Raw genomic sequence first — 13,166 nt, forward strand, 5'->3', positions numbered from 1 at the left:
ATTTTAAAAATAAAATATATATTTTAAAAATTATTATTTTATTAAAAAAACACATACGGTGTATGTATTGGTGTAAGAAAAGCTATTGTATTTTTTGTGCATCAACATACTTTTAGAGTGTGTTTGGATGAAACATTTTAATGAGGTAATGTAATGTCTTGAGGGAATTTAAAATGATTTGTACAAAATTTATTATTTGGAAACAAAAATGAAGAATTGTTGAAATGATGAAAATTTATGAAGTATTTTATCTAAATTAAATTTAATCATTTTGAAATGACACCAAAAACCAAAGAATTTGAAATTCCTCTCACACTCCATAGAATGTATTTGTTACTATTATTTCTTCAAATTTTGCAAGTTGGCCCTCATATTTTTCAAAATTACAAAATTGACTCCCAAAATTTTTAAAAATTAGAAATTGGTCTTTAATAATTTTTAAATTTTTAAATTTGGTCCTTCAAATTTTTAAAAATTGCAAATTGGCCCCTACTTTTCAGTTAAAAAATTTAAATTTTATACCAAATGTCCCCAAAAATCTAACAATGAATTATCTTAATACTCCATCCAAACAAAATAATTTGAAAATGAATGGATTTGAATTGAATCATTTGAATTGCTTTGAATTTTAAATTCCTTTAAAGTTTCCAATTATCTCATTCAAACACACTCTTAGAGATTTTTGAAAATGTATATGAATAAAAAGTATTTCAAATTTACTATCTTGACACTCTTTTCTTACACTAATAATATCTACACTGTATAGATTCTTCAATGTATTTATATGTGTTACGACCGGCTTAAATTTTAAGTCTATTAACCTAAAATACAGTCGCCACCTATATTTATTCTATCCTAAGGATAAGCGAAATACGGGAAAAAACCTAATTAGAGAGATTCTAAGTAAGTCGAGGAATTAGGATCAAGGGAAGGTGTTAGGCATCCTTAACCATTCCTTAAGGTTTAGAGTGTCTCTTAGGGTAAAGTTTATAAAAAGTTGTGGTTAAACAGTAGGGTAAAGAATAAAATCTTAAACCTACTTAATTTTTAGGGAAAGGAGACTCGCTTTGGTTTCCCAAATGCCTACGTACCTCCTTATTGGAGGATCAGACTCAACGTAGTTCGTAGTTTTTGTTGGTGTTTTGTTATGAGATTATATGCATTTATTTGTATGTGTGAAAGTGTTTTAGAAATTTAACATAGTTCGCAGTTCGTAAATCGTAGTTAACAATGAATTTAGTATGGCATATAATCCCTTTTTTGGTATTTTTTGTGTTAAATAATTAGTATGAATTTTAATTGAATTAGAAAATTGGTGTATTATAATGATAAATAGAATAGAAAAAATAGTAATATTAAATCGATAGTTATATTTATTAATTAAATACTTTAAAAAAATTAGACACATTATTAGCGACATACGTTCGATTATCGCTCGAGACATTAATCGATTTCGTATGATTTCTGTGTGTATAGGATATTTGATCGATGCGAAATAGAAAGTCGATCGATTCGAAAACGCGATGAAATTGTCATTCATTCGTCGTATTATTCGTGGAAAAGGTTGGAATTAATTTGATTTGAAAAAAATTTGATTTCCTTGAACATCTTTATATAAGGGGAGTAATCCAAATTAAATTTAATAATTAATTTGATAAAATTAAAATTATCTAAACAAGATAAAATTTATATTTTCATTTTCTTTACTTTTAATATATATTTTTTATATTAAAACAAATGACAAAATAAAGCATAATATCAATTTGACTCATTCAAAATAATCCTAGTGCTAATAAAGGAAAAGGCAAGTGGCTACTAATATAATAAAAGAAAAATAGTTGTAGAGATAAATAACGGGTGAATATTTATTTCTTTCCGTTTTCAAATTGGTCGACTTTCTATGTCGCGCCGATCAAATATTCGAAACCCCATAAAAAAATCATGTGCAGTCGATTAATGCCTTGAGTGATAATCGAATGTATGTCGCTAAGAATGTGTGAATCAATTTAAAAATTTAATTTATTTAAACATAATTATTCTAATTCAACTAAAACATTAATTAATTAATTAATACAAAAATACAAAAAGGGATTATATGCAAAATACGAGCAATAATAATAATAATGTAATAATACTACATATTCTATTCTAAAAATATAATAATAGTGATGGTGAGATTTTAACAATAATAAAGGTAACGAAAAATGAAATAAATATGAAGACAATTATAACAATATTATTTAGTGAGATGGTGCCAATAATACTTAATAATCTAAAATCTACAATATAATAATAACAAATTATATAAAAACTAACTTCAAATAAAAATTAAAATTTAAAATTAAAATGTTAGTATAAACCAAAGAAATTTATAAGACCCAATTTTGAAAATCATTTGATTTTCTTTAAAAATTAAGCGGTCAAATTTGGGTTATGACAGCCGCCCCTATTTAATTAATCTTTGATCGAAAGGTACGAGAGTACGCAGTTCTCGCATTTTCGAATCAAAGTGTTATTAAATACCGGAAGACCCCAAAATCTGACAAGAAGCTTGGGGATTAAACGTTAGCTTCCAAACGAGAGTTAGAACATTACCAGACGAGATTTTATTACCGAACGAGAATTGGATTATGACGTAATAGTCAAACGGGAACTGACTACCAAACAAGAATCGGATTTCGACGTAACAATCAGACGGAAATTGACTACCAAACGAGAATTGGATTTTGTTGTAACAGTCTGACAAGAACTGACTACCAAACGAGAATTGGATTTGCTGTAACAGCCAGACGGGAACTGACTACCAAACAAGAATTGGGTTTTGCTGTAACAGTCAGACGGGAACTGACTACCAGACGGGAACTGGATTTGATGTAACAGTCAGACGAGAACTGACTACCATACGGGAACTGGATTTGATGTAACAGACGGGAACTGACTACCAAACGAGAATTGGATTTGATTTAACAGTCAGACGGGAACTGACTACCAGACGGGAACTGGATTTGATGTAACAGTCAGGCGAGAACAGACTACCATACGGGAACTGGATTTGATGTAACAGTCAGACGGGAACTGAATTTGATTGTTTGCCAGTACGAGAACTGGACTTTAAAATGACCTAAATTACAGAGTCGCCACCTATGTTTTTATTTTATCCTGTCATACCCCTAAATTTTAGTAACATTTAAACTGTTAAAATGTTAGTAAAATTAAACAAAAAACTCATAAAATTAAAGTTAAAAATAATTTAAATGTTAGAATTAAGGCAAGCAAGTTTTGGGATATGACAATATGGTAAACAATATTTTTGTAAACAATGCATATCCTAATAAGTTTATAGAGAATCCAAAAATCCATTTCCGGTTATTGTGTGACTTTTTTTGCTTCAAAACCAAATTAAAGCGAGTAATGAGAGTTGAAATGAATGGATTTTACCTTAAATTCCAACTCCTTTAACTCCTTTTAATTTTATGAAATACAAGACTAAAGATTTGAAATAAAAACTTGATTGAGAATGGATGAATTTTTAAAGAGGATTTAAAGAAATAATAGAAATGAACTCTGATTAAGGAGGTGATTGTTTTTAACAATTTCACATTCAATTTTTTCGAAGATGCATCTCTGGATCTAACATGCAAAGGTGGCAGTATTTCAAATTCCTGCTTAAATATATCGGAGGTACGTCTCCGAATTTCTCCCCGTAATGATTAATTCCCAATTTATTTTATCAAACTCTTAGAGATATATCTCCTAAAAGAATTTTTATTTGACTATAGAAAAGAACTAAATTTGCTCGTTTGTGTGTGATGTAAAGGGTGTGTCCGAAAATATATTTCCAATATGTTTTCTATTTTCTATAAGATTCTTTTGCATCATATAGAATGCATTAAGAAATTCTTTACCAATAATAAAATGTTTCTAAATTTAAATCTAATGTCAAATTATGAGTGTTAACGAGGATTCATGTGTGGGACCAAATGAATGACATTAATGATTTTATTCAATTTTTAATAATCAATTTAATAAAAATTAATTAATTGGTGAAGTGGTATAATTTGGTTTAAAACCATTTATATTTATAAATTAGTTTATAATCAATTTGTATTTATAAACAATTTTATATATTTTTTTAACTTTTTAAATTTATTTTTTTAAAATTTCTATAACAATATTTTTTATTTAATTTTTTCACAAATTAAAAGAAGTCAATTATTTATTTTTTCCTAAAAAACATTTTTTAAAAACAAATTTTTTTTTATTTTTACGAAAAAAAATTTAGTTTTCTTAAATACAATATTTATTTATTTTGTTATCTTCTTAAGAAAAATTGTAACACCTCAAGAAATATGTCTAGAATCATACTATTCAATATGTTATTTTTGGTATTGAAACATAACATAACAGTATACACAGGATTACAAGATTTTCACACACTTAAATCATAGTTGAAGGTGGAGAAAAACACAAGAAATGGGGGATTAAATTTTTAATTTCTTTTCTTTCTCTTAGTATCTCATCTTCTGGATATGCTTTTAATATTGCGGAAGCATGCTGGGAATGGAGTTGCATAGCCAATGAGATATTCAATTTAACTTCTTTATATCATCAGAACTTCTGACTTATCTCATTACAGTTCTAAGAATATTCTGCGTAAATGTTCGGAGTTAATTGAATTGTGCAGAAAGTAAAAGACACATTTATTTTTATCCTGGTTCACCTTCTGAATAAGGCTACCTCCAGTCCACCTTCTTCTGGTGATTTGCCTCTCAACAGAGGTCTTAATCAACTATAACCAAATTTGATTACATCTGCATGATCCTCCGTCGTGACTAACAACCTGCACAGCCAACTACTGTGACTAACCCTGCACAAGCTACCCGCGAGTGACTAACCCCTAGATGACTGAACTGTTCAGTGATCCCATCTGGATATAACGTTCATCAATCTAGTAACCTGCACAAGCCAACTGCTCGTGACTAACTGCAATGGACTGTTCAGTGATCTGATCCACAGATATAACATCCATTGACTCCTGGACTTTTGATCATCACTTGGTCTCCAAGAGAATTTCCACAATGACGGCAACCACTGTCTTCTTAAGCATCAGACCTTCACTCGGTCACTTAAGGCATCATCACCAATTCTTTTCAGAATTGTTCTTCTGGAGATTATAGGCGTGCTTCTTGTTCAAGCAGATTTTCTCATATTCTAAGTACAGATGTTTATGACTCGCTGACTAGAAGTCACTTCTGGAGCCTAAACACTTTTTCAGAAGATTCCTAAGAAATGACACACTTCGAGCAGTGTTTTACAATTTATTACAAGAATAATACATAATCTTGTAGTCTTATATTCTTGAACTTCTGGATGAGATCTTCTTCTTCTGAAAGCAGATTAAGAGCAGCAGCTCTTGTCTTGGTTGCTTCTTCTTGATCTTCATCTTCTTCTTCTTAAAGCAGATTAAGAGCAGTAGCTCTTGTATTAATTGCTTCTTTCAATTTGGTCTTTTGTCATCTGAGTAAGGAGATTAGATCTTCAGCCCTTAAAATTAATTCCTTCTTGTAAGACCATCTTCATTTCTTCTTCAAGCAGATTTAGAGCAGCAACTCTATATTGAATTTCTTCTTCCAATGCTTGTCTTCTTCTTGAATACTGATCATGAAGCTTATTACAGCTGATAACACATTTAATGATCATAAGCAAACATGAAACACTTCTTCGAGCAAAAACTCAGTGTATTCAGTTTCTCAAGTCATTCTATGTGAACAATGTATGAGTTGATCAAGTATTGGTGAACTTCTGATAACTCCAGTGGAGAATACTCCTAAACAGTGGAGATTTCTTCTACAATTCTTCTATGATTTTTTCACATAGGCTTATGATTAGTGTATGACTACACTATGGATTGATTCATAACATACTGAGTATGTGTTGCCTCTTGTGTAACTTCTGATGCACGATTTCATGTTTCTTCATTTATACTTTCATGTTCAGCTTCTCTCTACAGATTTTCTCTCAAGATTTCTCTTTTTCTGCACTCTGTAATTGCACCATGGATACACACTATGGATATTCACTTAATGTATTTTGGATGTACCATTGACATACTCTCCGCACACATTTGGTGTCTGTCTTCTGTACTCACTTGGTGCTCATATTCGACACACACTTTCAAGTTTGAAGTTTGGTATATTTATAGCTTGATGTGTTACCGTTGGAATAGATCCGTTGAGATTTGTTGAGTATGCTTTGAATGCTTTATCTCGGTTGAATCATGAGTGACAAGTGTTGTTCTTTGGCAGAACCTTATCTTCAACATGATGATTGCAGTTGATGGCGTGTTTCTTTGGTTAAGCTTGTCTTTCCAATGCGCCGCATGTGGCTTGCTTCTTCATTCAACCTTGGGAGTTGTTCCTTTTAAATTTTGTAACCGTTTTTCTTATGATGATATTTCTAACGACTTCCCATTTGATTCTAAACTTTGTATTTTTATTCAATTTGTATGTTGAGCTATATATTCTTCATTGGTTCACAAATGACTCTATCGTTGTTTGCATTTTATATGTAACTGCGTTACTTTATCAGAACTTCTGATCTTTTGTTCATGTGATCTTCTTGTTGTAACGGATCTTCGTGTATATTGATATTTCTTTTTCAATTCCTTTGAAGCATCAGATGTACTTTCTGATTATGTGCTTGTTGCATGTGAACGTTGATATTTCTGTTTAAGTCTTTGAAGATTGTCTTGTTGAAATCTAGCTCCTTGTGATACTGTTGTAGTTGCATGTTCTTCAGATTGGACTTTATATTGTTGCTTCTCTTGCCTCTGATCTGCTGAATTTGGCTTGTTTGACGTATTCTTAATCAGAACATCTGATGAATCATGTTTTGGCTTTGTCAATCTTCTGGATGTTTGATTTCATATTTGAGCCGGTTTCTGATGAATCCTGTATAGGACTTATAGCATAGTACCTGCACACTAAATGAAACCATTAGTGATAAAATTATTACTCACAAAATATATGCTTGTTATCATCAAAACCAGATTCTGAACAAGGATTCTCAATCTTGTTCCAACAATAGTATGCTCAAAATACAACATAAGATACAAATAAAACACACAACTGAGCTAAAATTAAGGAGACTTGTCTTCATATTCATGCACTTATATACTGGTCCTCCAAACCAATCCATGCTTATTTGAAAAATAAACAATGAAAATGGGGTGAGATACTAATCTTAGTGGATTCCCCTATCTTATGGGTCAACTCGACTCTACAGGGTTGCTAATTCTAATATTTCTATACTCATGGTTTCATACCAAACTAAGGTTTGAAGTACAATGACTTCATCTGCAAGTGGGAATCGACTTCCTATTTAATCTTGGCAAGAAGCTACGAATTTGGACAGGTTGAATCGACTCTACGATTAACCAATTCGCTGCTCGAGGGTGGGGTATCACTTTTAGGACTAAATCCCTTGGAGAAATAACTTAAGAACAATAATCATCGCTTCCACTTATGGGCTTTACTTCCCTCGGGAATCAACTAGGTCGCTTCTACTTTTGGGTCTTACTATCCTTAGGAATGGATATGGTCGCCTCCGCTTTTGGGTCTTACTAACTGTCCACAGGAACTGGTTGAGTCTCTTCTGTCCTACCTCAATACTTACTCTCCTACGTATCGAACTACCAATTCACCAAATAGGAATCAAAACTCCACTTAAGAGATTATACAAAAAACCTTCCATAAGAAATGTGGCATTCCACTTCTAAATGACATTTTTCCTTAAGGTTAATTCTACCTTAGGGTTAATTGCTCACCAAACGTGTTTTATGATGAAAACTAGGTTTGAAACGAAAACCGACTCTCATGATTCGAATCATGTTATACTCATAATCTGAATCAACCTTGGCAAAAGGCCTTTTGTGTTAAAATTTTCTATTAATTCAAATCATGTTAAACCCATGACCCGAATCAAACCAGGAAGAACTGTATTTCTCTATTTTCTTCCAATAAACCCAGTTCTAACATGCAAAAGCATCCAATATCATTGTCCGTCATAAACTATTGTGAAGATGAACCTGTAAGGTAGCCATTTCCTAATATTTAAAGAAGACAAGTTCGCTGTATAAGTTTGGGGTTTCCATATGAGAGAGACAAGTGACATAAATGTTAGAGTTTTGTTTTGAGAGATAAGTGAAATAGATGTTAGGGTTTTATTTTAGGCTTAATTGCAACTTTAGTCCCCCTATTTTGTCTTATTCTTGATTTTGATCCCTCTATTTTAAAAACCACTATTTTAGTCCCTTTTGTAAGTTTTTTTTTTGCAATTTTCGTCCCCCTATTTTGCTTTTTTCTGCAAAATTAGTCCCTATTGTTGTCCTTTTTTCAACATAAAACTCAAAAGGGGGACCAAAATCGTGGTTTTAAAAATAGGAGGACCAAAATAAAATAAAAAAAGATAAAATAGGGAGACTAAAGTTACAATTAAGCCTTTATTTTAAAAGGGACGATTGTTATGTACTGAAGCGAGAGATAATTTCGCTTATATATAAATATGTAACACCTTTCACCATAGTTGATAATACGAACCTTAATAAAATAATTGCACTTTACACCACAGTTGATTAAAAGAACCATGGTGATATATTTATTTTGTCACGATAAATGGTAAATTGTTGATGTTGAGATTTGAACCCTTTCACTCCATGTACATTTCACTATGGTTGTTAACTATGACCGTAGTGAAATTTCTTTTAGTAAATAAAAAAAAATTCCCAAAAATGAATTATTACCACAGTTAACAGGATGCCGTTGTAATATTGTCTTACAAAATGTCTATTTTGTAGTAGTGTTTTCTAAAGAGTTTTCTGAAGAAAACATTGTGGGACTTCAACCTCTTGTGTTTCTTTAACATCTCTTACATTATATTCATCTTGTTAACAATAAAATAGAGACCGTGTTTACACAATAGTTCGAACGTCTAACTCGTTGCGGCATGTGAAATGCACTCGTAAACAATAACGTTACTCAATTAACTTCATTCGTTAGTTGTATGTTTAAGAGTTGATCAGTGACAATGAACTTTTTTAATTTGTATATTTATTTCTGTTAGTGCATCAAGCAAGCCCCATCTCTAGATTTCTATTTCTGTTAAATCATAAGCTAGATTGATTTACAATATAACTCAAGTTTTCTTTAGATACTAAACCAATTACCAATTTGAGGTATTAGTCTTATATGAACTTCTAGAGTATAAATGGATTCAAACTTGCGACTACCTATTATTTTCCTTTAGCCACAGGGTACCAAAATTTATTGAAATAATTTCATAGTTGAAATTTATGAATTATTTAAAATCAAACATCCAACTTGGTCAATATTTTATCTATCACTTATATTCACATTATTAACTCAGCTTTGAGAGAGAGGACATATCATATGAGAATGACATTTTTAAATGAGAATATGAAAATGAATCAGAACCATTAAATTTTAAAATAAATGGTTGAGATTATGTTTCATTTTTTTTTTCTCTTTCCTCCATTATTTATTTTAATAATGGAGGAAAGAGAAAAAAATAATGGCACATAATCTCCACCATTTATTTTAAAATCTAATTATTCAGATTCATTCACATATTCTCAAATAAAAATGTGATTCTCATATGATACTAGCAAAATGCCACTAATAACTATTATTTTATAATTCTATCTTTCAAACGGATACTAGTTTATAAATAACCACGCCATCAGCTCTTCATCCCGCTGTCTGCAACAAATTATTTGATTAATTAATTATTTAACCAAATTTAAGTAAAAGCATATTGAAATAAATATGGACAAAGTACTTTCCTGCTTCTCATGTTCAAGTAATGATATTCCAAAGCCAACTGCCACAGGCTTAGTTGTTTCTTTAATTTTAAAAAAGAAAAACAATTCAATAAAGAGCATAAATATTAAGATTCACCACAATCTTAATTGATCAGTTATCACCTCTTGAAACAATAAAGAATAAAAAAGAGGACACAAGGAGGGATTGAAAAAGAAGGGAAAGCGAATTTAAACTAGTGAGACTTCAATGACAACTAAATATGAAGTCCCGCATTGGTTTGTTTGGAGATAATTTTAGTCTTTATAAAGCTTACACGAACATGCCAATTGTCTTCATATGGATTGGGAAGAGATTTATATTAATCTTCCAATTGTAGTATTTTATAAATGATACGAAAAATATTAAGTAAAGAAGTTTGACCAAATTGCATACATAAAATGGAAATTAACCATTTAAAAAAGTTTTACTAATAAAATATTAGTAGTATAAAAATTAAGTTCTAAGTCAAAACAATGATCCACAAAAAAAGGTTTAAGATAGGTCAACACGGGTATGTATGCATTGTGATGGTAGTGACTGATAAGATTAAAAAAGGAAAATTTTGAAAAAATGGTCCAATGAGATAGAGAAAGAAAAAAAAATGTTGATATTTGAAAATAAAGATTTTACTTTTCAAATAAAAGTCATTGTTGATTAAAATAAAATATGGATTGTGTTGATAGTGACCCGTAAAATTAAATATTTTATTATTGTATTTATGTGCTAATTTTGTGTGTAATATCCATTAATCATTAAAAGAGTTATCAAACAATTGTGTTAATGTGTAAAATAAAAATTGTGTTAATGTGTTAAATATTCAAAAGTATCAAAATAATATTAAATAATATTAAGATATTTGTTAATTTTTTTAAACAAAACATTATTAATTTTTTTAAGTATTCTCAATTTTTATTAATAATTTTTTAAAAGAAAATAATTTATTAATGTTTTGCAACTAATTATAATGGCCTGTTGTAACTAATTATAATTATAAATTGAACACATTCTTAGGAGAGAAAACTTATTAATGTGAGAAGCTATACTTATAACCCATAGCAAATGTGTGTGTATTCAGGAGTTGAGAACTAACATACAAAATGTTCATTAGTATAATGTAAAAGATACACACTTTAGCTCACTAAATATATAACAGAATCCAGAAATATAGTCTCAAAGCAGTAGTTCATGGTTGGCCTATGATCAAACATGTTATGTTATTAGGATATGATTAATTCTTCATCTACACTAAAAGCCAAAGAATAACAGCTATATTTTTCAGCTATATCTTCAAGCTTAATAACAGCTATATTTTTCAACTTTGTGATCTCTTCATGTTCTTGCAAACTTGCAGCACCAAGCTCCTCTTGGCCCTACAAAAACATATATAATAAGATAAGAGTGTATAAAGTACTTAGTATTGTGACCTTAAGACTATTACTGGTGATAAATTTCTTAGGTGATAAAGTTTAAATCAGGCCAATATATCAAATAGAAACACCCAATTACCTTCAAATCTTCTTAATGCATTTGTCATTAACTTCACTTCTTGTAAAACAGGCTGCAAAGTTTGTTGTTGGGCATGTTGCTGAATATTTGATGATGATTTCAATTGCCCAAAATGTTAGCATATTATAATAGCCATGTAACTGAAATAATAATCCATACATTTTAATTGAAACTAATGTAATGGAGATATCTGAAACAATTTGACTCAACTTAAAGGAAAAGTGAACTATTTAATGTTTCACCTTGGTTTTCACCATCTGTCTGCACATTCGGAGCCGCTTCATGTCTTTAAATTGTTAAAAACTCAAAACTCGTGCTTGTAAATTTTGAGTATATATCAGCAGCTTTAATCTGAAAGTTAATGCACCAATAATTAAACTAATTGTCAAACAGACTCAAAGATGGTATGAAAGTTACATAAAATTACATTGTAAGCATATGCAATCCTAAATTAAGAAATATCAGGTAGAACTTTTAAAAAACAATGAATGAATGACTTCATAAAGAAAAGCATTCACAAACTCCCATAGGTAGAATTTTTTCATGGCTGAAATGCATAAAACCACACAACTTAAATTATATAGTCTTCTATCAAAGACTGAAAAACAAACAGTACTTATAAATATATGAAAACACATTTGGAAACTAAGAACCTGTATAATCTGAATCTACAACTACAGAACACCATTGCACATGTGATTTTAAGTTCTTTGAAAAATTTTAACACATAACCCAATCAAACAAAATGGATGCTAGCAAGTGGTGAAGACATGAAGTGTGTGCTTCTAAGCCAAAAGAATTTGTGAATCAGTTAACCAGAGAGAAAGTGACAGAAAAGGATTGATTAGATTAGAAGGCATAGAATCAGAAAGCATTGACTAAAAGTGTGCACTAATGTATCTATTCAAAAAAATCAGAAGTCACTCAAGTTTGTTACACGGTATTTATACAGGAATAGTAGTAATTGTAACTAAAACGATATATACCAGTGCAGTAGCCTAATAGTTAATAGTTACACGTGTAAATGCCAACAATTCAAAAAGTTAATAGTAGAGTATCAGTTAATAGTAGTAATTGTATAAACATGGAGGAGGTCCAAATGCCAACAATTCAAAAAGTTCCAGTAGAGTATCAGTTGGGATAGAAAATACATAAAAATAAATCTAGTTATCTAAAACCCTAGTAAGCATCCAACAGAAAATATCAACCAAAAAAAGAATATTGCAATTTTCAATTAGAAGAAATCCATAAATTCATTTTAATTAGAAACCTCATGCAAGTTAATAGCTAATCCAAACTTTTTAAATTTATGTAGAAAGTGATTTACCTCATAAACTCATTTTACCCCATAAACTCATTTTAACTGATAAACTCATAAACTCATTTGTAACACTTGAAGGCTCACCAGAAAATGTAACTTTTGCAGTCTCAGATTATAGATCAAAAGGGAAAAACTGGATCTGGAAGAAGGAAATAAACATGAACATCTTCACACCCTGACACCAAAAAACTGGATCTGAAAAAAGACAATTGAATAAGAGAAATGAAATGGACAAACGTTCACCACTGAACCTGCGTTTTTTCGAGTGATTGCTTACCAACAAATACATTTCGATCTATGTATTGGCCAGTGAGTCTTTTCATAAACTTCTGCAATTGTAGACCTTGTGGACCTAACATGAAATACAAAATCAATTACATAAATTGCATACACGAATTCGGATCCAGAAGCTGGATCTAGGAAAAAGGAAAGAGAGATTATTACCCGGTAAATGCAGGTGA

The 13,166-nt window shown here is 30.4% G+C and overlaps 1 long non-coding RNA gene across 1 annotated transcript; it reads right to left on the reverse strand.

Annotated features, from left to right (window-relative positions):
• Positions 1-11,392: 11,392 nt before the first annotated feature.
• On the reverse strand, positions 11,393-13,026 carry LOC131656615 (uncharacterized). The gene is made up of 4 exons (XR_009300197.1): positions 12,983-13,026; positions 12,790-12,900; positions 11,627-11,735; positions 11,393-11,524 (listed from the first exon to the last, which is right to left on the reverse strand). It is a non-coding gene; the product is annotated as an uncharacterized LOC131656615 (long non-coding RNA).
• Between the last annotated feature and the right edge of the window lie 140 nt (positions 13,027-13,166).

This window comes from Vicia villosa, linkage group LG3, assembly GCF_029867415.1.
Source record: "Vicia villosa cultivar HV-30 ecotype Madison, WI linkage group LG3, Vvil1.0, whole genome shotgun sequence".
Classification (NCBI taxonomy): Eukaryota; Viridiplantae; Streptophyta; class Magnoliopsida; order Fabales; family Fabaceae; genus Vicia; species Vicia villosa.